Here is an 8,895-nt window from a genome sequence, read left to right as displayed (position 1 = left end):
ATAGTTGTTTTTTATTATTTTTAAATAATTAATTTTAATTCTTAGTAATGGACTAATTTTAAAATCAATTATAGGTTACATTTTCTAGACCCCACAATAGCTAAAGTTGTCTGGGTGGTTTACAAAGATTCAGGCCTTTACAAAAACATGATAAAAAATACATAGACAAACAAACATCTAAGAATACAACACGGAGAAAAACAGCACTCGGAAAGAAAAAATCAAGACCTGATTGAAACATTATATGCTGCCAAATGCCTAAGAGAAGGGCTTAACTTGGCATCGGAAGGAAGGCCTCATCAGGGCAATCATTCCAGAATTGGGGCCAACACCAAGAAGGCCCTGCTTCTCATTGCCACCTTCCAAGGCACCTGGAGGGCTTTAGATGGCATAGTGCAAAGGCAGGTTCGTGCCAGATGAGGGGCTCACAAACTCTCACCTTGCCTGGCACAATGTCATCTTCATTCCACTGAGCTCAAGTACTGTCCATAACAGGGATGGGCAACTTGGAAGATGGGAGGGGGGACATATTTCAATTCTATGGACCCTCCTCTGCAGGCTGCACCTCCTGAGCACTGCTGAGAAGCACAGGGAATTTTTTTAAGTGTCCAGAGCTGGGATGGAGCACCAAAAGAGGGTCAAAGCAGCTTGTTCCCAAGTTAATTTCGATCCTGGATGCCACTGGGGGTCCCCTGAATTTGGGGGATTGGTGGAGGCTGCACTCAGGGGTTGTGTGGACCATATGTGACTCTCCCCAATTCTACACTGACCAGCCACTGCTGTGGCTTTCCCAGAGCATTTGATGTCGCTTGTCAGCTCTGCAAATCCAGACAAAATGAGAGAAGGAGCTTTGAGTCTGTACATACACCTCCTTCCGAAGGACAGATCTGGGAAGAGAGATCTTGCCGCCTCCCCAGTAGTCTCCTCCCAGTCACATTGGAAAGAGCCTGTGTGGAGTTGGGAGGAAAGAACCCTTCAATGGAACAGAAATATTTGTTATAGCTGGATGGAATTGCACAAGTTCATGTACAAATTTGCAAAATGAATTATGGCGCATTTAAATGGATATTGCTCCGTCTCTGTTGACTGGAAATGCTCCATGCAGACTAGGCGCCTGGAGTTTTTACAGCAGGTTTTAAATCAGCATGTAGATTTTTTATCACTCTTTTTAATCCAGAGGTGTGATTTTTGTGGCTCTGCATTTTTAATGTTTTCAAAATGGTTAATGGTTAGAATAAAGTGAGCCGGCATGTTGTGGCGTCATCCCCGGCAGATGTAAAAGAGGAGTCGTTGCTTGACTTTGCTGTTTTACATGCCCGTCGATGTTTCTCTGACAAAGGCAGGGATGCTCCTTTGTATTTGTGAATTCCTTTCTGCACACAAAGGATCATAAACTTTTTAATATTGTATTTCATAAATTTATATTGTGTAATCCGTCCTGAGTGCTTCCACGGAAGGGCGGGATAGAAATGCTGTAATAATAGCAACAACAACCTGAGCCCTGTCACATTGCGCATTCCTGGAAACAGTCCCTTGCTGCTGGGCATAGTCTTCAAGAGCCAGAGTGGAGTGGGAATCCGTCAGGCCGCCACCACCAAGAAGGCCCTGTCTCGTATGCCCATATCTTTTCTCAGTTCCAGTCTCTTATGCCCAGTGCTGCTGGTCCAAATGCACGTGTCTGGCCACTTCCCTTCCTTCTGTCCAATCCTTTCTCAAGGCCCCCTTTGTGCTTAATCACTTGGGCACCCCCCCCCCACTTACTTCCAGCTTCCTCAGCCTCTGGCCCACTTTCTCTCCCCCTAAGTGCCCCTCGCACCAAGAGTTCAAGGGGTCCCAGATACTCTGGACTTCCCTCCACGCTTTCTACCCAGAGTGGGTTAAAGCCAGAAGGGCCTGGTGCATTTTCCTACATGTCTCGCCCGCATGAAGGAACTGCCAATGCAGATCTTTCTGCCATGTGCAAGCTTCATGCAGCTGCCACCACTTCCAAGGACACCTTCCAAGGACAAGCCAGAAAGAATCTCCAGAGTTTCTTGGTGAGGTTCTTCTCTGAACTGCAACCAGTTAGTAAGCCAGTATATCCTCTTGGCCCACGGCCCTAGCAAAAGAGCAAGGAAATATTAACCTCTTTCCATCCCAAAATCACAACCATAAAGCCACTTACATAAAACAAAACCAATAAGAGGCAGATACAAATAGAGAGCCGAAATTAAAAAGGCCCTGAGAAAATGCGTATAGGTTAAAAACAGACCAAAACAAACCTGTTTGCTGGGTGGTACGTTCCTCTGGCTTAAACTTAATTAGATACTCATTTGTGTCCCCAGCGCTAAATGCACTTATTTTGCAATCATGCCTGTATGGCTGTGCCCTGACCTAACAGGAATATTACATCAATTTAAAAATAATTGCCTACCGCCTCTGGTCTCTAGAGCCATCCTACGCATGTTTACTCAGAAGAAAACCCAGCCGTGTGCTGCAGGGCATTCTTCTTTATCAGTGTGCTCAGAAAAACCTCTTCCCCACAGGAGTTTGTTGTTGCAAAGATCTGTTATTCTGTCCCCTGCGGAATAAGATGCCCCCCCCCCCCCCGTGAGCCACCTTTCTAGTGGCTCATCTCCGCATCCCTTAGTGCCACTCCACTCTGTACACTAGGGGGAGCCCTTCCTTCCACCTCGAGGACTGAATGTGTCTGCACATCCCATCAAAGTTTGGCATGTGCTGGGGGCCCCCCACCCCACCCCACCAGCCTCGGACAAGACCTCCCCAGAGTCACACCTCATCTTCTCATCACAACCTTTTGCTTTTGGGCGCCAGTTTCCAGATCTTTTTATTTTCCTGTAAGCCCAATGTTTAAATATTTGATGCTCAGTCGTGGATTGTAATGCATTGTGATGTGTTTATATGTATTTATTGGGTGTTCGATTTATAAGCCGTCCAGAGAGACGCAACGTAATTGGACGGGATAAAAATACCCAAATAAATACATAAAAAATAAATAAAACCTGCCAGCTCACCCATTTTCCGCTCTGGTCTGGGTGGTGGACACAGTGAGACGGCAGAGTCGGAGATGCCATGGCCTCCCCATGCCTGTGCTGGGGGGGGGGGGAGGCACAAGAGCAGGTGGGGGCCATGGTGGTGAGGGTCACCGAAGGAGGGGCCCACGGAATTCGTCTTGCTGGAGGGAGGTCAAAAAGTTGCAGCGCTGCAGTGCAACCTGATCAGGCCTGTCAAGGCAGAGATCGCTCAGTCGCTTCTGCAGCGCATTGCGACAGGCCGCATGGCCGATCCCAAGCCAAGCAGGGATGCCCCTGCGAGGCACGGATTCATCCTGCGTGCGCTGAGCTGAAGCGTTAACAGCACGGCCTTTTTTGTTTCCGAGTTTCTTTGCCTCTCCAGATGCCAGCCGCTTTCCGCGGGGCATTTGCAAGCCAATCTGTGGCGAGTCTCTGGCAACTGGAAAAGCAGAATGAGAAGGGACACTTTTCAACTCAGCACAAAATCGAAGAAGGGGGAGGAAGCCACAGAGAAGCGCGATCGCATGTCACCACCCTTCCGAACGCTCGCGCCTTGGCTCCTAGGCACAGCTGTCACTTCAGACTAGACTCAGGAAGGAGAAGGCTGCTGCTCGCACTCCGGAATTGTCTCCCTGGTCTTTCTTCGCACTTTCTTTTCTTTCCTTGTTAGCACGTTACTAAGAATCACTCCCTCCTCTCCTCTCCTCTCCTCTCCTCTCCTCTCCTCTCCTCTCCTCCTGTCCCCCTTGTCAGGCTGCTAGAACGTGGCTTCCCCTTGAAGAAAATCTAAGGCGCTATTGTAATAATAAAAAATACAACCATGGCACATGATTAGTACCGTCAACCTTACCATCCTCTTCCTCATCATGAAGGAGGCTGGCACTTCTTGTGTCAGTGGGGCTCCTTACCCATGACAGCTTTTCTTGTGAGCTTTATGGGGCCTATCTGTGGTGTGCCTGCTTAGGAGACAGCATTCACCAGCGGTGTTATAAAACTCAGAATAAAAGCTACTGTGGATGAGAAGTCGCACTGGCACACGAGTCTCCCCATTAAATTTATTCATCTCAGCACAACATTTGTTCATGGCTCAGGGCTTTCCATCCCGGCATCTCACTTGTCCTCCCCATATGCTAACACGTCCACATCTTTCTGTGTCAAGCTTTGTTGCCTCTTTGCCTCCGAGGGCTTTCCAAGAAGCCAAGCAAGGAAGAAGCATTGTTGGCAGTTTTCTTGGCACTGGAATTCATTGTTTAAATCAGCACTGGGGAAAGAGAAGGCCGCTTGGCTTCAGGGCCTGCCCAACCCTCATCCTCAGAAGGGGCTCTGGAGCCAGTAGGAGAAGGCCACAAAACGTTTCTCTCTCCCCGGGGCCCAGTTCTCCAGAGGAGCCCTTGGAGCATCTCCCCAACCTCCCAAGGGGGGTCCACCGCCATCCTCGGTCTCTGCAGACCCGGGCCAAGAAGACTGGCAAGCTTTCACAGCCTGAGGCATTTTGAACAGGCCAGGCCCCGTTAAGAGTCAAAGTCTCACTAGAGGTAGAGGCAGAGCTAACCAGCCTAGAGGCCACCGACCTCCTATTTCAGCATCGGACTTGCTCTGCTCTGTGTTGGAGTAACAGGGACTGGCTTTATTTCTACTGCTCTTTGTGGCCTGCCTTGCTTCCTGAGAAACCTGCCCCCTACTTCATTCTGCAACCTGGACTACATCTCAGAGGACCATCAGGACCTTGATCCGAAAATCTGCAGCTTTGTTCTGGGCGCGCTGTTCGCAGGAAGCTCCACTTGCGCTTCAAGGGATGGCCTGGGGTCAGTGGAGGCCAGGCACTGCTGGAGGAACGGCAAGGAAGGAGACCGAATTAGCAGACCGGAGAGCACCAGGGATCCCAGAAGGGTTAAAAATTAGAGTGTGGTTCACTCTAGAGCAAGTATTTATCATGAGAAGTATCTCCAGCTGGAGGGGGGAGAAGTTTCTCCTGAAATCCCAGAAAGCTTCTGCCATTCAGTGTAGTTCAGGGGTGTGGAGATTCAGGCTCCTACGGTCCCAGCCTGGTTACACCAACTTCTCCCTGGACTACCAACTGGTTGATGGTTCTCTTACTTTTATGCAGTTCCCTACTTTCACCAGCACTTTCCAAAAGTCTGAAATGCCTCCCTTAAGGTCTCGTTCCTGGCACCATGGAGAGCTGCTATGAAGCTCAGAATAAAAGCTGCAATGGATAAAGACCCCCCAACATCGGGATTACCAGCATCCCCTAATAAGAGATTTAAGCTAAAATATGTTTATGTTTTTGATGTCTTGGCTTTGCCCCTTTGGCCCCAGCCGTCCGTGGACCATGGACCTCAGGAGCACCTCCAAAATGGAATTTGGTCCTTGGGCCGAAAGAAGTTCAGCCGTGCTGGGGTGGATAAAAGTGATCCAAATGGACCAACCGCAAGGCAGAAGGTAGCTTGGTGTATCTAGACTCACAGTGATTACACCTGGCCTGGTCTGACCTGCCATCCTGCCTGCCAATCACAGTAGCTGATGCTTTTTGGACTTGTGATTAGCTGGCAGAATAAAGCCTGCGGATTGGCCAAGCCTGATAAAAGCATTAGACACCTGGTCCTCTCATCTTGCCTGCTCGATAGGACCATGCTGTGCTTCAGATGTCTGACTTTGCTGTCCGCTGCAGCTTCCACGGCTGACATCAGGCACCCAGGGATGCAAACCACACACTTCGTGGATGGATTCACTACAACCCTCTCGGCCCAGCCTGGCCTGACACAGGGGCTCTTCCAAGCAGCCCTGTGAACGAGATGAGGGATTTCCAATAAATCTAACTGCATATGACTTTGCCCTACAGAAGTAACCTGCAGAATCACAGCAGGTAAAGGCAGTCTGAATTTCTGTTCCTTTCCAAACAGGCAGCGGCAGGCATTTTTGTGGGATGCAGGCTCCTTTGTGCATTGGTTCCAAGAGCCAGTGATGTCTCACTGATGCTGCTAGCAACACAAACTGAACATGACATCAGTCTAGGCTTGCCAAATTTTTTGCAAAGGCTGTCCAAAAGCAGGAAAGAGGGTGCTGAGTGCTTACAGGTAGGTAGGTAGGTGGAAGTTTTGTTCATGTGATTTTCCACTAGCTGAACTGGTCCCAGAAGCCTGTTATCTGCCTTGAGCTGGAATCTGTCCCTGCCATGAGCTATCTGCCAACCCAGTCCCCTTCTCATACCTTCCCAGAACCTCTGGAGTCCTGTCTGGTCCTGAATTTTACAGGATCTTGGCAAGCTTTTGCTTCCCTTTACATTCCTCCTTGAGGGATTTTCCTATCTGTGGCTAAGATTGGGGGGTAATCTGCATGTAATTTTGTAAAGTGGCTAAAGATGACTGGATCCGGCAAAATAAAGGCACTGTTCATATAAAACCTCATTTAATTTCACAGCACCAACCTGACATGCTTAAATTTCCCACCCTCTTTCCTTTTGTTCCAATGTTTAAAAAAATATCCAACACTAGGTTTGACATTTATGGGTTAATAAATACCAGTCATATAATTTTGCATCCAGGTTGAATCCCACAAAACTATAATTATCAGTGAATTATGAGCACTATTTATAAGCAACCCGAGGCCCTCTTCAACAGTATGTTTACTTTTGTTCCCGAAAAGGAAAGTGGATGCCGGAAAGTGGAGAGAACAAACAGAGCCTGCGATAGGCAAATCGTTCATAGCCAAGAAATCATCAAGCAATCCAATATACTAACAGTATGACTGTGATCTCCAAACATTGCTTTCCTCTTTGCTCACTTCAGATCTAGGTCTTATTTGAAGACAGCTGTGAACTTGAAGGAGATAGTGGTGCCCTTGTTTTGAAGGCTTTAAAGCTATGCTTTGCAGTTTCTTATTTTCTCATTCCCTCATTCCCAGGTCACTGGGGCTTACTGGTTAGAGTGTTTGTGCGGGACTGAGGAAATCCAGGTTGCGTCCCCACTTGGTCATGAAACTCAGTGGATGAGCTGGGCCAGTCACCGACTCTTGGCTTAAGCTACCTCACAGGGTTGTGGTGAGAATAAAATGGAGAAGAGGAGAACTGTTCAGGAGAAAAGGCAGGGAATGAAAGCAATTTCTGGGAAGTAATTTATGAAAGTATGTTCTGTGTTCACTTGCACCGATCTCAATCCTTTCTGAAAGAGGTTGCATCTACATGATAATTTTTGAGCAGGTGTAAAAGAGCTGAGGAATACCCTGCAGGATTTTGTGTTCTTCCACCAAGCGAAAATCCTCAAGATCTTTTATAGCAAACTATAACACACAAATTGGAATTCCATTGATAGAGTTTTGCCATTCAGCAGCGTCCTGTTGTTCCCATTTTACAGATGGTAAGCTGAGGCTCTAAGAGGGGCTTGCTCATTGGCACAGCGCCCCTAAAACGGCCTTCCCCCAGCCTGTGTGACAGCACGATGGACTGATCATTCCCAGCCAACATGGCTGAGTCACAGGCTGGGTTGCACTGTATTTGGGATTCGACGAATCCAGTGCGATGATGTCATGGGAGGCAGAAAGAAAGTTCAGATGTTGGCACCATTCCCCAGAGACACACAGGCAAAGCACTCTGAAATGCTCAGCCCTTCGGGCTATCAGAAAGCTGCTTGAGTCTCTCTCATAAACCCACAGACAGAAAGGTACCCCCTGCATTTTTTAAACCATTCCCCTTAAAGATGCTGCAGAAATTCCCACTGTGATTCTCTGTTTGACATCAAGGGATGTTTTTGATGTAAATTCTGTGGGAAGGCAGCTGCTTTGACATTTTCTGATCCACAGGTGGTGAGCTAAAGAGGAAGGTAGGTCTGGATAGCGAGCTCAGTCCTCAGAAGGGGAAATAATCATAGTGCAGGCCTCTATGATAATTAGCACTAACGATCTCAGAGAAGGCACTGCAGATATAAAGCACGAGGATGGTGTTCAGCGCTGCCACTCATCGGCTTTAAAATATGGCATGCCATGGGACTGTCTTGTGGGAAGCTCGCCCAAGGAACGCCACAGAGCCGCGACATCCCGTGGGCGAGCAAGTGATTCATTCTAAGATCAATAGTTGGTGAAATGCATTTCTGGTCCCAAGGGACGGCCGGGTCTGTTGCACTGATAAAGAGCTGTGTTCTCTGAGAAGCGGGCAGGCTGTGGAATAGCTCTCCTGGGAGGAGAGGAGGGAATAAGAGACAGCGGAGTGGAGCTGCTGGGAGGGTCCCTCCCAGAGGAGCTGGATTCTCCGGAATGGCTTGCAAGCTGCTGCATCCCAGCATCCTGCCATAGAAACCTCTCCGGCTCGAGCTGGGCTCTCCAGCAACTGGGAAGAGCAGAGGTGGATGGGCCATGCTCCATCCGCAGACCTGGAATTCCCGCGGCCTCCAGAAGCACACTTGAGAAAGCTGGCCCTGCGTTTTACAGAGAAAAGGTCTTTTGGAACACTAAGCCCCGTTTAAGGGTTATGAACCATCAAGACGGAACGGCTGGGCCTTGGAGTGTCCCACCAAGAGCCCCAGTCCCCATGTTTTGTGTGGCGGCGAGACGGACGGTGCTCCCACTTAAATTCTAACAATGAGTTCCAAATTGGCATCTTTGCATAAAATCGAGCATGTGTCAATTTTATGCAGATCGCTGCCCCCTTTTGGCCTTTTGGCATCGTGCACCTTCTTTTCTTCGGCAATTCAGAAGTGGTCGCCCAACTTTGGGTCTGCGCAGTCTGGCTGCAGAGAGTGGGCCAGCCTCCTGTACAGGCAGACTGACCAGGGTGCATCTTCGCTGGATTCTGAACACAGAAGGAGCGGGGGGGGGGGGGCCCCACCCCTTTGACCCCCTCTCCCCGTGCCCCCCCGGGGGGCAACACCCCCCCGGGCTGAAACCTCGC

Source organism: Varanus komodoensis, unplaced genomic scaffold (genome assembly GCF_004798865.1).
Source record: "Varanus komodoensis strain SLA01 unplaced genomic scaffold, ASM479886v1 scaffold26, whole genome shotgun sequence".
In the NCBI taxonomy this organism is placed as follows: domain Eukaryota; kingdom Metazoa; phylum Chordata; class Lepidosauria; order Squamata; family Varanidae; genus Varanus; species Varanus komodoensis.
This window is presented reverse-complemented; position numbering follows the sequence as displayed.